Below are 19,788 nucleotides of genomic sequence, written 5' to 3'. Positions count from 1 at the left end.
TTATAGCCAGTGTTCGGCCCATTTTAGGTCCCAATAGGTGGTACGTTTTCCGGGAGCCACTAATAAGTGGCAGTTTTCAAATCTCGGACAATTGATTAACCAATTCATTAGTGTATGAAAAAAATCGGTGAGATAGACTTACAAGACCATCAAGCTGAGCTTCAAAAACAAGAAAGAGTTGAAGGAGCTAGACGGCAGGCCGAAATAAATGGAAGTTATTCTCCACAAAGGGGTGGTCCAATATCCTTATAAGGGGTCTTAGTAACCCTAGCTCAACGCATAGTCCGTTAGGCAGAGGAAGCACTAGTACTTCCCCCCTTTCAATGAGCCCGCCCACTTCTAGTGTGGTGATAGTTCCAATTGTGCAAACCCCTTTAGTGAATCTGGTTGTTACCATAGCAGTGCAACTCATTGCAATTTCTATTGGAACGGAAAATTTGCCAGCCTTAGGGTTTCCTCTATCCATTTTTAATGGGTTAGCAGAGGAAGATGCAGAACTTCACATTAATGAATTCTAGAAGTTAATGTTTAATTGTCAAATTCAAGATGAAGGACACTTGATGATGTTCTTCAACATGACTCTGAAAGGATGAGATGTTGTGTGGTATCACAGCCTAGAGGTTGGAACCATAACTATGATCAACTTATTCTTTGCGGCCTTTCAAACAAAGCTTGCCCCTGAAAGGGGAGGCCAATATTGGCTACGTGTCCTCAATGTTATGCGTCAAGAACCTCACGAGAATGTCCATGGGTATGCCAAGAAATTGAAGGAGTTATTCTGTAAATTGCAAACCTATATTTCTATTCCAGCTGCTACTCAGTTGCAATACTTTTTGAATAGGTTAGACTTTAACATTCAAGTACAATTGAGTAGTGTTGCTCTTGCTGACATTGATATGGCTATTACACGAGCAGAAGAGGTGGAATCATGATGACAAGCGGCTTATGCCTCTAAGTCAAATTAAAATCCAAGTTTAGGGTTTGGAAATACTTTAGCACTGATGAATGGAGGTCAAGGGATGCCCACGAGTCCCCCTAATGGGAGAGGAAGCATAATTTTGAATGTGCCCATTTTGCTAGCTCCTCCTAGTGTGACCATGCATATGACTAGTCAAATGGCTTTACCGATGGTTGGAAGCCCAATGATAAATCCTACCATTGTTCTAGGGAATCAACAGTCAATTCCTAATCAAGTGGTTAGGCCAATGGAACGATATGTTGACGATCACGGCTATGAGTCAAGTGCCTTGAATGTCCTTGGCAAAGTTAAGGATATGATGAAGCACTATACTGATATGATTAGTGAACAATGTAGACAAATAGTTGTTGATGTTAATTTCCTCAAGAAGTTGTAGAATTTGATAGGGAGTCAACGCCCTGAAGAGGGTGGTCCCTCAAGATTCACCTGTAAGTGGTGTGGTGACCAAAATTTCTCTACCAAATGTTAAATGTGACATATGTGGGAAGTCCGGCCATTTAGCTAGTACCTGTTGGAGTAAGATTAGCTCTCTCCACCAAGGAAGTAAATAGCTAGGTCTAGTTAATCATCGAGTGCAAGGGAATAATCTTCAGCAAGATGAAGGACCAAAACAAATATTACAAAGAGGGAAAGCTATGGTAGAGGAGCTACGTAGTGGTAGTGGAGTTAGCCTTATAGAATTTGTTTGTGTTAATGGCATTGTAGCTTCTAATCTACATGTTATTACGAGAGGCCAAAAGAGCAAAGAGGTCGACAAAGCCAAGGAAAAACCTATCGAGGGAAACCCCAAGCAAGATGGTAAGGGAACACAAGTCCTTAATCCCAATATGAAAGGTGAACCTCTCAAGGCCGTAGATGGTGAATCCAACCACAAGAAGGATAGGGAGTTGCCAAAGAAGAAGGAAAAAGCCAAGAAAGAAGCACCACAGCTGGTTCAAAGACCAAAAGAAAGAATGTTCTGATGAGAAAAGCGAGCTCTTGCTAGCTATCATGAATTTCATTTAGCAAGTTCTCTTTGCAAAGTTAAGCCATATATAAATCTTGTACAATTGATTAAGCTATCTCCAGGAGTGCGCAAGAAATTTAAGAAGATTCTACGCACTGGGTATATTGTTGAATCAATCCTCATAGTAGTACAAAATGTATTTATCCCAAGGCTCAAGTAGTGTAATAAGAAAGAACAGAGACTTTATGTTATCCTCAAACTTAATGTTGTGTGAAATAAGCTAATTGATAATGGAGTGGAACTCATACAAATGAGTGGACATAGGAACGCCCCCCTTCATGAGAAGATCCATAAGTTTCTTTAACCAATACAATTGAGATACATGACTTTGATTATCATAAAGAGCACATATGTTATACCATAAATCATAAGCACCACCTTGTGTACATTGAAATAAACCTTTTGGACAAATATAATATTATGGTGAACTTGCATAGCTCATCAAGCTAGGCTCTTCCCAATCATTTCTATTCCAAGTTTTTGGTTTTATGCCCTTGGTTTTCAATGGCTTAACTTTTTTTAAAAACACTAGCACCTAGCAAATTAGAGTATTCCAAAATTGCAAGTTATTTCTATTTTACTTCTATATGTTAAAGATGGCACCGCCATTAAAAGCATTTCAAACACCTGCCATTATATCTACCAACCAAGAGAAAATATGGGCTACTATAATAACAAAAAATTAGCCCAAAACTGAGCCAAAAAGCACATAATAGAAGAAAAACTAAGCCAATACATTGCTATCCACAAGGAAGAAGCAGTGGAGTAAGCAATACGTCTACTCTCAAAGAAACTGCTCAAAATTGAATATTAACATGCACATCCATAAGTCTATAGTAAATTTATGTATAACCATAGGAAAAACATTAAGATACAAAGCTCGCACTGCAAGGGATATTTGAGTAGCAACCAACATATACAATGCAACTAGTAGTGCAAGATAGAGTATAAACCACCAATGTACCAAATGATATTAGAGACTCAAAGTTGTCACAAACATAGATACAATCCCAAATGAGAGAGTAGTATGTACCCAAAATTGACAATCCTAAATAAGAGAGTAGTATGTCATATAGATACAATCCCAAACAAGTTAGTATGTATCCAAAACTAACAAACCCATGTGATAGGAGCAAGTACTCGGGTGTACTCACTAAAGCTAAATCAGCCCACAAACATCAATGTATACAACAAGGATAGTATATGCATAATCTAGTAAGCATGTAAGAGTCTCCAACTAACTCAAGAATCCAAGGCTTTGCAATGAGAAAAGATCAAAGTGCTCCCATAGAAGCAAATATGGAATGTCAAAGAGTAAAGCAAAGCTCAACACGTGTCCCATAACATCCTTGTGCCTAAAGATATGAATTAATACATTTGGGAGCATATACCCATAGTAATCCTTAAAATTCGTAAATGGAAAACAACCAAAGCAAATAACCACTACAAAACAAGGGAGCTCAAAACCAAGGCTTAGATCTCAACATAAGTATATCTATGTATAATAATCAATACCAAGCATCAATACATCCATGCAGCATCTCAAAAGTGCCTAGAGGCATACAATATATAAGCCTTTGACATATAAGCTTGCTATCCATAGGGTGTAATAGTAAAGAACCCTTCAATGATAGAACTATTCAAGCTTTAATGGATCCAAAAGCTTGTCCCAAGCATTAGTATATCATTTGATGTTGAGCCAAATGCACCAACAATTAGGACTTTGGACAAACTTCTATTGTTTTAGAAGCTGCAACTCACTTCGATGAAAATCTCTCACCTTGTCTCTCAACACTCTACTCTAACTAACCAAGAATCCTCCTCTCCAACCCAAGAAAGCAAGAAACACAAGAATAGCTTGAGTTGTAGTGAGCTCACCAAATTTACCTTCTTGCGGTTGATGACTCGAAGGCTCGAAGATGGTTCCATGACCACGATCAACATGATCCAATGCTATCACTCCTTCACATCTACAACCAAGCACGCCAATGAGTCGAAGAGATAATAGAGAAGATGAAAAAAGCAAGATGATGGCGAAGAGCTTCATCTTCCCTTAGTCTCTCACTTAACACACCTCTCACTCCCTCCTTGTTAGCGCTCTCAAAACAATGGAAGCAAGATGATAGACAAGAAAGATTGAATAGAAATCTTGAGTAGTCACATTGATAGAGCTTTCATAGCATGGATGTGCCAAAAGGTGTGAATATAACCGAGACCTCCCATACAGACTAAGAATTAGGGTTAGGGTTAGGTTTTGCACCCCTTTTGCATTTAGGGTTTGTGTCCCTTTTGCGTTTAGGGTTCGTGCCTCTTTTTGGGCATCTTACCCACTTTGTGGGCTCTAGGTTAGTCAAACATCATTGCATGCTTCAACCTTAGCCTAGTTAGACGATGCCTAAGATATTCTAATGACAAAGACATGTGCGCAACCTGCACAACAATTGTGGGTGTGACAAATACAATTGCAGGTGGTGATTACAATGTGCACGGGAGGCTCTTACAAAATAATATATCCATGATAATATGATGATATCCATGAGTACACAATGATATACAAGTGCCCAAAATAATACACTGAAGCTTCACAAAATAATAATTCACTAGAAAATAGTGTCTAGAACTTATGATTTTGCTGCCATCTCAAAATACCATTAACAACTTGCACCGAAGACGTAGAATGCTGGGAGCAGCCGATGAAGGAGTAGTGGTCCTAATGGTGGAGAAATGAATGCTATTGATGAAGACTATATTCTTTCTGTTGCCATTGGTACTGATGATATTTCTAGTACTGGGGTAGATGGTGACTAATGTTGTGGACTGGTAACAAATTCTGTAGAAGTTGATTATGCTAAATATAAACTTAACCAATTTTTCTTCTAATGGAGATAGCTAGGATGGCCCTTGAAGTTGAATGGGAGATTGCAAAAGATGGGACATTCAATGTTGATGTAGAAGTGATGGCTCATGATCCTCCATAAACTATTGTACTTGCAAAATAAACCTCATGTGCAATCACTTCCTAGGGGAAAGTGGTAGCCTTTTGTTCATACTACATAGGACATAGGATGTGCTCGGTTTGGGAGATGGGTCAAACTCCAAGCAAGCTTATAAAGTGTTGTCCCACACTTGAGAAACCAAAACCATGAATAGGTTATTGTACAAATACTATAGTGAGTACGTGTAAATATATAGTCTATTACATAGTTAGAAGACTGCTTCATAGATTTTGCATGTGATGATTGGTACTTGATGAAGAAAGGGATTTTGATCTAATAAAGATGGGAAGAATTGTGGGTGTTGAGGAAAAAGGTAGTTATTGATGAAGATGCTAGGGAGACACTAATGTGAGACGGATTGGAGCAGGTGTTCAATCCAATAAGCTCTTGAAGAACATGGGTCTCTGCGGGATTAGCCAAACATGATAGCTGATGCAATTGTGTTGGCTTTTGCACATGCATGCATATTTATTTTTCTTTTTGTTTTTTTTTTCTTCTTCTTCTTCTCTCTCTCTCTCTCTCTTTTCTTTTTTTAAAATTTTTTGGCAAGGCAAGTAACAAAAGTGATATATAATAAGGCATGCTGTATTATAAGGAGAAATGGAATATGAGAGTAGAATGCTAACTACAAATAATAAAACTTGGCGCACAAGATGATTGGTGCATTGAGGTGCATACAATGAAGATTTGAACATTGAGCCTCAACATTGAAGCACATTGCCACATTGTTGATGAAGCTATTGATGAAGAAGAACTTGAACTTATTGATGAAGGCTTGTATGATCATTGATGAAGCAATTTGCAACTGATCCTAAGGAAGTAGATGACCATTCGATGTTGTAGTCAAGGCATGTTGTCTTTGAAGAAATCAAAATTTCATTGTTGATGGTGCGTTAAGTTTCATGTTTCTTCAATGAGGCTCCAAGATAAACTTGTTGTCTTGATTGGCCTTTGATGTCTTGACGTGATGCCTCTCGAGCTTCAGATCTTCCGAAAGGTTCTGATGCTAGAATCAACTTCAAGTCTTTAGTGTTGTTGTAGCTTAGGATATTCATGGAAAGCTTCTATTGCTGATGATATTATCTTCAAGCCTTGAGGTTCATTGCATTGCTTTGTCACCTTTTTTTTTTTGCATTCACTTTTTGAAACTTTGAGAATACCATGCACTGGATTTAGGAGAAAAAGATAGAAAGAATTACAAACAACTTTCTTCTTCCTTGAATTTCACCATCACATGAGTGAAAGGGTTTAAGCTTGTACTTCTTGTTCTTAAATTTTTTCCCTCGCATAAGATGTAGTGTTTTTTCTAAAGTTGGAGGGACTTTTGCTCTTGTTGGTGCAACAAATTGAGCTAAAGAAAAATATGTACAAAGAAAACTAAGATTAAAAAGGAAAAAGAGTTAGTATTTTGTAGTTTTTGGGATCCACGAGTCATAGAAATTATGATTGTACTCCAAATTTTCAAAAGCATCCAAGTCAAGTGGCTTGGTATCTAGTCCACAAAGGTAAGTAATTAGATCGCCAAGCAACAAGGGTCTTGCAAAGCAATTGGCAATGTGTACTTCCTCTTCAATCAAAATCTTGTCAACAAGCAATGGGTGATATATCAACTTTCGTGGCAAGGTGAGATTCCGAGCTAGGATGATAGAGCACAATGAAGTGGTCTCACAGTAAGTTGGGTCAGCTTGAAGTGTACTGACTATACGACATTGCTCAGTTGTGGTCATAAGATGATGACCATCGCAAGTTATCTCAAGTCAACGAGAAAACCACTTCTGCAAGAGCAGATTTGAGGAATGACAATTCTGCTCAAGATCATCAAGTACTAATTGGTCTTGGATTTTGGTCATAGAAACATAAGAAGGAATGAATTGGCATGATAGTAGGTACTCCTGAGGGAGAGTCCTAATTCATTTTTAATCAAGAGGCTTTTTTCGAAAAGATATGTTCATTGTCCTCCCAAGTAGAGGGCCATTTATAAGCAACTTGAACTACCTCATCATTAGCAAGCCTAGATCAATCATTGCAAATGACTTGACATAAGTAGTGTATATGGCCTTTGTCAAGAATCGCGTGGTGGGGGGACTTGCTTGAGCTGTTGTGCAAAACACACACTGTATACATAAGAGGAAGCTCACTCAAGAACATAAGAAGAGAGATGGATGCCAAAATGTTTTCTTGTTGATTTTTTCTTCTTCTTCCACACACTATACAATGTACACAAAGTATAGATAAGATACAATATAAAGGAAAGTGGTCTACTAAGCCAAACAATGTATAACAGACTATATTAATCGACTGGCGCTATATCTTTGCCAGCTATAGGTAGGTGTAACAAACTAGATATAATAAGTGATAAGTCAGTGTTCATGTGAGTATCATAATGACCACCAGCGTGCTAAGTGTAGATGTGTGGACCCATCTAGCCAGATAGTCCATCATCAATGTCCGCACATGTTGAGTTTGCCATCTCAACACTCCCCCTCAAGCTCAACTCTATCTTTGCAACTCCAAGTAAGCTTCGAAAGTTTCGAAGCTTCTTTGCACCCAATGCCTTTGTGAAAATGTCAACTATTTGATCTTGTGTGTTGACATATACCAAGTCGATCTCTCTTGCAAGTACCATCTCTCTCACAAAGTGGTAGTGCACCTCAGTGTGTTTTATCCTAGCATGAAACATTGCATTTATAGCTAGATGTATACTGCTTATGTTGTCACAATGAATGACAACTAGACCATCTCCTTGCACATCCAAATCACCTAGTAACTTTTGTAGCCATACCACCTCACATGCTACCATAGCAGCACCCCTATACTCAGCCTCTGTATACTCGATAAAGCAACTGTAGGTTGCTTTTTGCCACTCCATGTAACTGCTGCACTACCAAGGGAAAAAATGAATCCACTAGTACATCTTTTGTTTAACATGCTACCAGCCCAATCTGCATCTCTGTATCCAAAGACTTGTATATTCTTACCTGCCTCATAAAAAATCCCATAATGTAAAGTGGACTTTACATACCTCAATATACGTCTAATTGTATCCAAATGAGGCTTTCTAGGAATTTGCATGAACTAACTGACAAGGCCAACAACACAGCTCAAGTTCGAACTTGTGATGATCATGTAAATCAAACCCCCTACTATCCTTCTGAGCATAGTAGGTTCTTCTATCTCATCCCCAACATAAGCAATCAACTTCACATTTTGCTTCAATGGTACTGAAAGAGGCTTACATGCTATCATACCATACTTGGATAACATATCCAAGCCATACTACCTTTGGGATAGCCATATACCATCATCACACCTGATCACCTCAATACCAAGAAAGTATCTAAGCTCACCCAAATCCTTCATCTCAAACTTCTTCTTCAAGAAGTCAACTTTAGCAATCCCATTGTTACTGTCACATGTAATTTTCTTCAACCATATAAGCATAATGGTGAGATGCATAACCTTCAAAACCAAACCTTTTACCAAGGTATCTAGCCCTGCTAGACCTGTGTACCACCGGATCACTCAGTGGAGCCTTTATATTACTATGTGCTCTCTGTACACTTGGTGTCCTAACTGAAGGAATACCAAGCTCATCATCCAAACTCTCTGAACTACTAGAATCTCCATCAAGTCCCAAATGACTAGTAGATGCATCATTACCATCCAAAAATTTCTTCTTTCCTTTGTCTTTGCTTGCAACACTTATAGATCCACCTGAAGACGTGGGGCTACTCCTTAGTCTCCTAGACCAAGGAATCACTATAGGTGTAGTACTAGATGATGTTTTTGGTTCACTAAGTCTCCGTGATTCTTGCTTTTCTTTTTGCATATAGCTATCATGATCATTATCATCGTCTAATACATCACTAGCAAGTGCATACCAACTACTCATCTCATAAAAAATAACATCCCTACTCACTCTGAACTCACCTGTGATAGGGTTATAACAATAATACCCTTTTTTTCTCTAAAGAGTGTCCAATAAAAATACATTTTTCAGCCTTTGCATCAAGCTTCTTTTGTAGCTCATATGGCACATGAACATATGAAACACAACCAAATATCTCAAGTGTGATACATCGGGCTTCTTCCTTGTAAGGCACTCTTCAGGGGTCATCCCATGAATTGCAGCTATGGGAGTTTTGTTCATAATATAGACAACAGTATGAATAGCTTCACACCAAAAATGTTTTGGCATATTCTTTTTAGCCATCAATGCCTGTGCAACTTTTGCAATATGCCTATTTTTTCTTTCTGCACATTTGCATTTTGTTGTGGGGTATACTTGCAAGTAAATTGCCTCTTTATCCGATGAGTCCTTAAGAAGCCACTAAACTCATTAGAGAGGTATTCTCCCCCTCCATCTAATCTCAAGCACTTAACTTTCAAGTGTGTTTCTGTTTCAATAGTTTCCTTGAAAGATGAAGTGCTCAAATACATTACTCTTTTCCTTCATGAAATATATATATAGCTTCCTTGAACAATCATCAATAAATGTGACAAAGTATTTGCTGCCACCAAGAGATACATTATGTGTAGGCCCCCAAACATCTGTATGCACTACATCAAGTATTTTTCTACTCACTTCTATGTCATGCGAAAAGGGTTGTCTTGACTGCTTACCAAACTGGCATGCTTCACACATTTTATGAAATTCTGCAACTCTAAAGGAAGGTAACCCTATAACCAATCCTTTGGACTACATTAATTTCAACATTTGCATATTGAAGACCTAGACAAGAAGGATAAGGAGAGCATGGAGGAGCACTCCTTCAAAGAGGTTGAATTTGGTATTATAGAGAGTGATAATTATAGAAACTTGGGATAATATTTTGGATTTGTCCATTGACAATGCATAATAAGAGTTAGCTTGGATAGGAATATCATTGACATAGAGTCCTAGCATGTCCAATACGTTTATGCTATATTTCAATGTCTACAACCACTCCTTTTCCTTTATCATACATAGTAGCATCCATTGTAAGAATTTCAACATCTAAAGTGAACATGAGATCAACTCTATTTCCTTTTGCAACCAACCTACACTTGTCATTAAATTCTTCTACAAATCAACCTTTTGTATTGAATCAAACTTACAACCCTTGCTCTACCATTTAGCCAATAAACACTAGATTCTTTGTGATTGATGGCACATATAATACATCTGTCAGACTCTTTGTCTGGCCATCATGCAAGGACAAGGGAATCTTTCCAATGTGTAAAATTTGGTGGCATGAATCATCACCTGTCTACACATAACTTAGATTTTGTAAGTCTCGCATCTCTCCAAACCATTCAACATAATTGGCCATATGATTAGATGCACCTGAATCGACATACCTGTGACATCCCATAGGAACCCCCCTTTCTTTTCAATTTCAAGGAAATTTTTTTCTAATATATATTACCAGTTCAAAAAATTTTACTCCCCCCTCTCTCCCCACCGACAGCAGTCGGGGGAGGGGAGAGAGAGTGGGAGTGGTGATGGGGTGGAGGCATGCAGTCTCAAGGTGGAGGGATGGCCATGCCACCTAGCTCCTCCCCTCCCCTTATATAGGGGAGGCTTCTTCCCTCCCCTCGCAGAGAAGGAGGAGGCTATGTCGTCACTACTGCTGTACCACCCCCCTCCATGGCCGTCTGAGCAAGGTCTTCTTCATGTTTAGTCAAGGGTTTTTTTCCCCCCTTCTCCCTCACTAGCGGTGCTATTGGGCCCACCGACTGGGCATTTCCCCTTCCCGTTCATGCTGCTAAATGGCCCTCGGCCTTTGATGTTGAGCACCACTCCCTCTGGTTCCGTCGGGGCTACTGAAATGACTGGGCTACGGGCCCCTCCTTATAACATCCCCCCTATGTACTAAAGACTGGACTCTTTTCTCCCCCCCCCCCCCCCCCCCCCAAACACGTCGCCTCCATCCCTGGTTGCCACCCTAATGGCCGTGAGGAGAGGTGGACCCTCTCAAAAATGCCGCCTCCCTCCCCCTGGTTGACACTTTCGGGCCCCCCCAAACACGTCACCTCCCTCCCTGGTTGCCGCCCTGACCAGCTGTGGGGAAAGGGAGAAGGAGATGATAAGAAGTAGAAGGAGGAGAGGATAAGAAGTAGAAGGAGGAGAGGATAAGAGAAAGAAGGAGGGAGAGAAGAGAAGGGAAGAAGAGAGGGAAGAGAAGAGGTGGGTAGAGAAAGAAGGAGGAGTGGGAAGGAAAGGACAAGGAGGGAGAGAGGGAAGAGAAGAAGTGGGTAGAGAAGAAGGAGGAGGTGGAAGACCAAGAAGGAGGGAGAGAGAGAAGAGAAGGAGAAGGAGTGAAGGAGAAGGAGAGAGGAAAAGGAGTGGGAAGAGGGAAGTAGAGGGAGAGTAGTAGAAGAAGAGAAGGAGTAGGAGAGAGGTAGAGGAAGAGGAAGAAGAGGGAGAGATGGAGGAGAGGAGAAGAAGAAGGGAAAGGAGAGAGGTGGAGGAAGAGGAAGAAGAGGGAGAGAAGGAGGAGAGGAGAAGAAGAAGGGAAAGGAGAGAGGTAGAGGAGGAAGAAGAAGAGGTAGAGGAAGAGAGAGAGAGAAAGGAGGAGAGGAGAAAAAGAAGAAGAAGAGAGAGAAAGGGGATAACCGCTATGAGTCACCCAAACCACTCTCCTGGCAACGAACCACATCCAGTGGTCTTCCCACAACCGATCGTGTCAAATCGAAATTGTTAAGGTCCGGACTGCCCAATCTCCGTGAGGCAAATCGCTCCCAAGAAGAAAGTTGTGGGAAGCATAGGCGCCCAAACCACCGGTAATGCTAGAGGGACGAGCAGAACAACCAACGCAGCACACACGAATCAAGCCCAGGTTCTAAGCGTTAAAAAGTTAATTTAGGACTTATTTCTCATGGAAGGGATAATGTCGCGCATAAGGTTTTGTTTATTCTAAGAATTAAGTTGCATGCACAAAACGGTAGAGGTTGATTTCCCATAAGATTTTACGCACGTAAAATAATAAGGTTAATGCCTTACCTCACAAGAAATGATAGCTTTTACTCACATAAAATGATAAGGTTATCGCCTTATTTCACATAAAATGATAGCTTTTTAACTAGTTCAGTGCATGAATAGTCATTTAGAATTCACATTTCGTAATCATGGTTAAAAGAAACACATGAAATGTTAATTTCTGTTCATAAGATACACTCGCATCATTAGAAAAAAAAACCCTAGACTTCCATAGACGCAAGTCACATGTGATCCAGTGCATTAGAAATAAGTACTCATTGCCAAGAATAAAGAGAGATAAAAGCCGTTTAGGGGACAACTATACTAAACACACAACGTGCATGATGGTTGGGAAATCCTGCATAGAACCGCACTAAGAGAATTGGAAGGATCACATGCATCTAAGCTGCATCTTGAAAGTTTAAATGAGAAATCATGTGTTGCCATGTGTGTTAACTGAGCTTGGCTGGAATTAGAGATTAAAAGACCCTAGGTTAGGTTGTGAATAAGGCATGTCCATTGCCTTGATTGACCAGCTAATGCTTGAGTTAGGGACTAAGATACCCTAAGAAAAAAACCCAAGGAAAAGGGGCAAGTATAAGCCAACTTACCAAGACCATTTGCTCTTGTTGAAATTATTGGAATCTCGCTAAGCTGCAGAAAGACCCAAGATCGGGTGCTGGGAGCATCCGGGAAAAAGGAGTAACACCTTAGTAGTCGGTCGCACAAACAACCTCTGAAATGTTCGTGCTTGTACTTAGGTACATTATTTGATCTCTTTGCTCAAGGAACTAATTCAAGGAAAACATTTAATGCTCCAGGTTGAAAGACTGGAGGGAGAGGCAGGATCAGTTACTTCCAACTGCCTGCCTGGCCCTATCCAAGGGGGTTGTTAGCCGTGCCAGGAATATGGACCTAACCCGTCGTGAGAGGTCTCTCTGTGGGTATTGCTTGGAGAGGGAGGATGCTTGGGTGCTAGGGGAGGCTTTGGCTGTAAATCCCTTGCCTCTGGATCCCGCACAAGGGACCAACGTGACTCGAGATGGGATCTCGAGGCTCGTGTACTAGTCAACGGGAGAAACTTGGAGTAGCAATCTTGTAGATTGCTAGGCTAGCCTTCGGGCGTTATATTGGATGTACTCCAGGATTTTAAAAAAAATAAGGAGCAGTTATTAAAGAAAAAGAAACTTTCTTAGCATTGTTTTTGTGTCACTGCTTAAGTTACACTAAGGAACTCGTGATTAATTTGTTCAATTAAGGAAGCTGATTTTGCATGTCAAAACTTAATGTACTAGGTAATTAGATAACTAAACAAAATTGAGGAAAGTGCGGTGGACGTGACTTAGGTCCGCCCTACGGAAGGGTGGTCTCGGTTAGCTGGGAACTTTTTGTTAGAAGGCAGGCATAGGAACCCACTATAAGCAAGGGAGTATAAGGGTAGATGAGTGTGAATAGCCCTAGGGGCAGGGGAAACCCTAACCCTAGCTTGGAAAATGATATATAAACAACCTAAGGTTCACTATCAATTGTGGGAGAGTGTACCCAAGTTGTACTCTAAGCAACTTAGTAAGCAAGATTTCATTCTTGTACTTTGAGCTCTCTTCTCCATCTTGTGGACACATTCGAATGCTGCAACTCTGGTTTTAAACATGGTATCAGAGCCATCTCTGATCTCCTCAGCTTCCCTTAGCCTAAGCTATCACTAAGTGCACATGAGCCTCTATCTCCTACATCTTATCCTTCTTTCCTCCATAGCTGCTTGCAACCTACCTCCGTTGGAGGACTTGGGGAGGACAAAGGAGGCCATATCTCCCTCTGATTTCTTCTAGGGACTTCTTGCCTATCTCAGGGTGAATCAGCATGGTACGATAGACCTCAGGATTAGTCAACAGCATGGGCATCATTGCATGATTCCTAGAAATAGGTGCAATTTCTAACAGTGTGGAATTCGGGCTGTTATACATGCAGCAGGTGACACGATCCTTGTAGCTATCTTGGGGCTTTGATAGCCCCCCTAGTGGGCTATCCTCAGCTAAAAGGGTTCCTGGAAATTCCTCTCACAGAGAGAGATCTCTGTCAAACCCTAACTGTGTTTTTTGAGGTAGCCATAGCCAACAAGCTCCAAGCTTGACGTTTTGTCATTTTTTCACTTTGATCTTCATTAACAGTGATTCTAATCACTGAAGCGGAGTCTCTGAAGCCTATTCTAGATTCTAAAGCTCTTGGGCATTCTCAATGGACATCACTAAGCATTGGGAAGCCGACTTCCAACTGGGTTCCATTCAAGCACTTCACTAAGCTTGACAATAGTGTTTTCTAAACACTAATCATGAATCATCAGGTTAATTGCTTGCTGGGCATTCACTAAAATCCAGTGAGTTTTTTATTCCTCTTCGTATATTGTTGTAAGGTTATGTGTACAATTAACACATAGACCATTATACACTAGAAGTGTATTGCATACCGTGAGTGACTTTGTCTCAAGTACACTGGTCAATGAAATCAAAAGCATGAGTGTCATTGTACTCTCCTCGAAATCATCAGCAACAAGCATTGAGATCATAGACCAACCTTGTCCAACACAAGCTTCATCCACTAAGCCATACCACAAGGAGGAGCCTGAAGTCCAGTCTAGGTTTACTTCATTAAAACCTAAAAAGACTATTAAACCTCAGAAGAAGGTTGAACATAAGAAAGGACCACCAAAGTCATACTTTGAAATATTACATTTATATGATTTTCAGCCTTTCTCTTCATTGCAACTTTGATTTCAAATTGTCTGATTTGCTTCCGCATTTAGTGGAAAGTTTGTAAGGGACTAGACACTGCCCTTGTCCTAACAAGTGGTAAGACCTTCCCAATGACCATAACATATGCTGATGTCTGTCCTCAAATTTGAAAGTTTGATGGCAAAGATTTCCATCCATGACAGGTACTTATAAAATACAAAATGATGGAGAGGGGGTATTGGCCTCTCATTCAAGGCAGTAGAGCTGTTAACTCTGCAAATCTGGTTGATATAGAGGATGACCAACGTGCTCAAGCAATCATAATGTTACACTTAGATGAATCCCTGATTCATCATGTTGATCAACTAAACACTGCTAAAGAAAAATGGGATGAGCTTGAAAAGCTCTATGGAGCCACTGGCAAAAATACTAAAATCTTTCTTGAAATTGAATTCTTTAGCTTGGAATATTGTTCAGGAGAAAATTTGGGAAAATTCATCTCTCATATGAAGGGACTTATGGCACAGCTTGCCTCCGTACAAGCTCCAATACATGAAGAAGATGCTATTGCTATTCTCCTAAAAGCTGTAAAACAGGTGTTTCCTACTCTTGTAACCACTCTCACCAACATTCCAGATCCTACTTTGGCAAGTACCATTCAATCATGTTTGGATGAAGAAAAGAGGAACCACAAAGAAAGCAGCAACAGTCAGGCAACTTCAAATTCTCGTGATCAAGTATTGGTTCATATAGTTCTCACTAGATGTTCTTTCTGTAAGAAAAAAGGACATCTTGTAAACAACTGCTGGAAAAAGTATCCCAAGAAGATGAAATGTAACAAGTGCAAGAAGACAGGGCATATCACTAGTAAATGCCCCAACACTCCTGATATACCCAAAGAATTGGTGGCCAACTATGCCTCCAATCCATTTGAAGATCGATTGTTTTGACTATTTAAATCATCCACCTAAAACAACCTTGTAAGCCTGATTTATAAAGGCATCCCAAGAAGGGGGGAACCTCTTACATGCTTTGTAATCCAATGCCACCCTGGCATTGAGGAGGGGTGTTAGAAGGCAGGCATAGGAACCCACTATAAGCAAGGGAGTATAAGGGTAGATGAGTGTGAATAGCCCTAGGGGCAAGGAAAACCCTAACCCTAGCTTGGCAAAGGCTATATAAACAGCCTAAGGGTCACTATCAATTGTGGGAGAGTGTACCCAAGTTGTACTCTAAGCAACTTAGTAAGCAAGATTTCATTCTTGTACTTTGAGCTCTCTTCTCCATCTTGTGCACACATTCCAATGCTGCAACTCTGGTTTTAAACACTTTTCTCAAATGATGAGATGATAAGACAATAAGGACCTAGAGACTTGCCGGTAGGAAAGGAACCTTGACCTCAGGTCGATCCCAAGTCGGAACGGTTGGGCACTTCCGCTCGGGGCAGACTCGAAAAGACCTAGATCGCAAACCTTGTGTCATTCCTTGCAAGTGGCATGTAGAGCCTTTTAGACCCTCCTCCGGATGGGCTGCTAAGACGTGTTCGGCAATCAGACAAACAGGCACGTTATAGTTGGTATTAGAGCGAACCAATGGAATCTAAGATTTACAAAGGAACTTAATGGAGGAAAGTAAAGGGATTAAGGGGTCAACCAGGGGAAGATGAGGGGAATAGAGCAGTGTTTGCTATTGAGAACATTTCCTTACTCACTTATGGATGCTGGGCTGCAGAGTCACGAAGCATGGAATAAATTCTTGGTGTTCCAGGTTATGTTTATGACTACAATACGTGCTTTGGATTATCGACGGAGGCTAGGTATGATGAATATTCTAGACCGCATCTACACTCCTTCACCCCTGTACGCGGAATGGAGATGGACAGGAGAATCAGGAATATACTACATAGCAGCCCACCGACTTGCGTACCTTCAGACCAACTTGAAGAGAATTAAGTGGATGGAGGATTTAAAGATCGTGAAGTTATTCATCTTTGTCGAAGCTCACGCAAACACAACCCTGCATGTTGGTTGGTTGGCAAGTCAAGCAGAACAAGTATGTGTATGAAGAAGTGACTAGGGTGATCCCTGCCGACAGAATCAAAGGGCTAGGGCGTTATGAGAAGAACAGGTATCAAAGGAAGGGATACCCCAAGCTTCCTATGACTTATCGATTCCTGAAAATCCATGACCCCTCTCCATATTATTACTCAGTCCCCTGGAGCCAATTGTAACACAATCCTATTTTCCCTAAACTGATGTGCCAATCAACTTATTCTACTTTCCCAAAATAAATGTACTCAAAGGGCTATGCCCTCATGAATGAATAAGATTTTTACTATAGTCTATCCTGACTGTAAATGCTGGCAAAGGAGTTAAGTAATTAGGTCACTTGGCTAAAAGTTGTGTTGGTCATGTTAACATAATGGGAGAAACGTTTGGTAAGTTTTTAACATAAAGAATCTTATTGCCCAGACGCAACCCCAAGTGCAGGTTCCAAGTCTGACCCCTGCACTAAGTACATCTATGATTCAGGAGAAGAAATTCATTCTCAAACAAATCAAGCCACTTGAATTTGATGGTAAGGAAAGGACTATTCAAAATGCTTGGAGTGGAGGACGCTTGGGTGCCAGGGGAGGCTTTGGCTGTAAATCCCTTGCCTCTGGATCCCGCACAAGGGACCGACGTGACTCGAGATTGGATCTTGAGGCCCGTGTACTAGTCAACGGGCGGAACTTGGAGCAGCAATCCTGTAGATTGCTGGGCTAGCCTTTGGGTGTTATATTGGATGTACTCCATGATTTTTTTAAAATAAGGAGCAGTTATTAAAGAAAAAGGAACTTGCTTGGCATTGTTTTTGTGTCAGTGTCTAAGTTACGTGAAGGAACCCGTGATTAATTTGTTTAATTAAGGAAGCTGATTTTGCATATCAAACGTAATGTATTAGGTAATTAGATAACTAAAGTAAAATTGAGGAAAGTGCGGTGGACGTGACTTAGGTCTGTCCTATGGAAGGGTGGTCCTGGTTAGCTCGGAACTTTTCTCAAATGATGAGATGATAAGACAATGAGGACCTAGAGACTTGTCGATAGGAAAGGAACCCTGACCTTAGGTCGATCCCAAGTAGGAACGGCTGGACACTTCTGCTCGGGGTAGACTCGGAAGACCTAGATTGCAAACCGTGTGTCATTCCCTGTGAGTGCCAGGCGGAGCCTTCTAGACCCTCCTCCTGATGGGCTAGTAAGAGTGTCCCGCAGTCGGACAAACGGGCACGTTACAATACCATACATCATCATGTGTCCCCTTTCTTGTAACTGCATTCATAATATGCTACATAACAAACAAACACTCATTTTTTAATTCATTCTATCGTGAAGACGATGTATACTTTCCTTCACTTCAGCCTTCAAAATCAGCCTCTCTTAGTGGCACCGCTCTGATACCATGTCAAGAATCACGTGGTGGGGCAACTTGCTTGAGCTGTTGCACCAGTCACACACTGAATACATAAGAGGAAGATAACTCAAGAAGAGAGATGGAGGAAAAAACGTTTTCTTGCTGGGTTTTCTCCTTCTTCCACACACTATACAATGTACACAAAGTTTAGATGAGATACAACATAAAGGAAAGTGGCCTACTAAGTCAAACAATGCATAATAGACTACACTAATTGACCGGTGCTATATCTTTGCCAGTTGTAGGTAGGTAACAAACTAAATATAATAAGTGATAAGTCAATGGTCATGTGAGTATCATAATAACCACCAATGTGCTAAGTGTAGACGTGCAAACCCATCTACCTAGGCGGTCCATCATCAATGTTTGCACATGTTGACCTTGCCTGTTGATACATATGTCATATCCTATGGTTGTATATATCTAAAGTACAACCGTATGTAAAGTGTCTTTAAGTTTGGGGTATCTATCTTTTGAGGATATCATTTTAGTGTGTGTGGACTATTGGAGAAATAGAGGAGAATAATGGAGGCGAAGAAGACATTGAGCTCCTGACTTCCCATTTGATTAGCCTCATCGAATCCCTCCACTTCGGTTTTATCATTTGGTATCAGAGCAGTGTGATTAATGAGTGATTCCCAAAGTTCTTGGTGCAAGTATGCCTCTTCTGCACACAAAGCTCAATATTCAACAGTCATATCATGAGCAAGACTGGACCACAAAGCTTGCCTGCGAACTGCTACTACAGCACTATCCACAAACCTTCTTCGTTCAATTGCAATTCTAGCCTTTGTCATTGTGAGTAAAGTAGTAGTATGAGTATTCTGAGCCACAACTTCTATTAGGGATGCTGGCAAAGTATTTGCAGCCACATCAGCTGGAAAACTACGTTTATGGACTTCTTGCAATGCGTGTGCAAACGATTGCCATAGTAACTCCACAAATCTTTGTCAGCAGCATGTGGCGAGTGAAGATACACGAGAATTGCTACGAGGTAATGCTCCTTGTGCCTCAAGTTCGTTGATAAGGTTTTGAAAAATCTTTCGAAAATCTCTAGACTGTGCTGCATCAAAAATAGGCCAGACCCTAGCAAAGTCCTTGGCCGACTGAGCAGGACCACGCAATGCACAGAGCCGGAAGTGAAGAAGGGCCTCCCCTATACGTGGATTAGAATGCCGAAACAATCCTGATCTAGGGATGCTGCCCTGTCCGAGCATCGAAGCATCAAGGCCAAGTAGGAGGCAATTGGTGTAGAGCGCGGAATGGCAATTGCAACAGTTGTGACAGTTGTAGAGATTTTGAAGAACAATGGACTGGCTATTGTGAAAAAAAAATCTACGCATCTACAATAGACATTGGGGATGAGGCGCATGGCCGGACAGTGCAGAAAGTGAAGAGGGAAATTGTTTTGAAGAAATCAGAGCGATTTGATGAACTGATGACGGCTGCAAATGATGAAAATGGAACAGCTGATCAGTATGAGTAGTAGCTTAGCAGGCTTTGCTACTTGAAGTCTTGTTTTTCGGTTTGTGATAAATCCCCTTCATGTTCGGATAGCTTGTAAGAATTTAACAGCGTCATATTCATATGTTTGGTTATATCGCAACAAGTGCTATTGGACAATCAACTCTTGAATGACATTATTATAGATGCTAGGAATTGGTT

The sequence above is a fragment of the Lygodium microphyllum genome, chromosome 3, assembly GCF_053477565.2.
Source record: "Lygodium microphyllum isolate KBCC chromosome 3, Lygodium_microphyllum_v1.1.10, whole genome shotgun sequence".
Classification (NCBI taxonomy): Eukaryota; Viridiplantae; Streptophyta; class Polypodiopsida; order Schizaeales; family Lygodiaceae; genus Lygodium; species Lygodium microphyllum.
The sequence above is the reverse complement of the archived record's forward strand: the minus strand, read 5'-3'. Positions refer to the sequence as shown.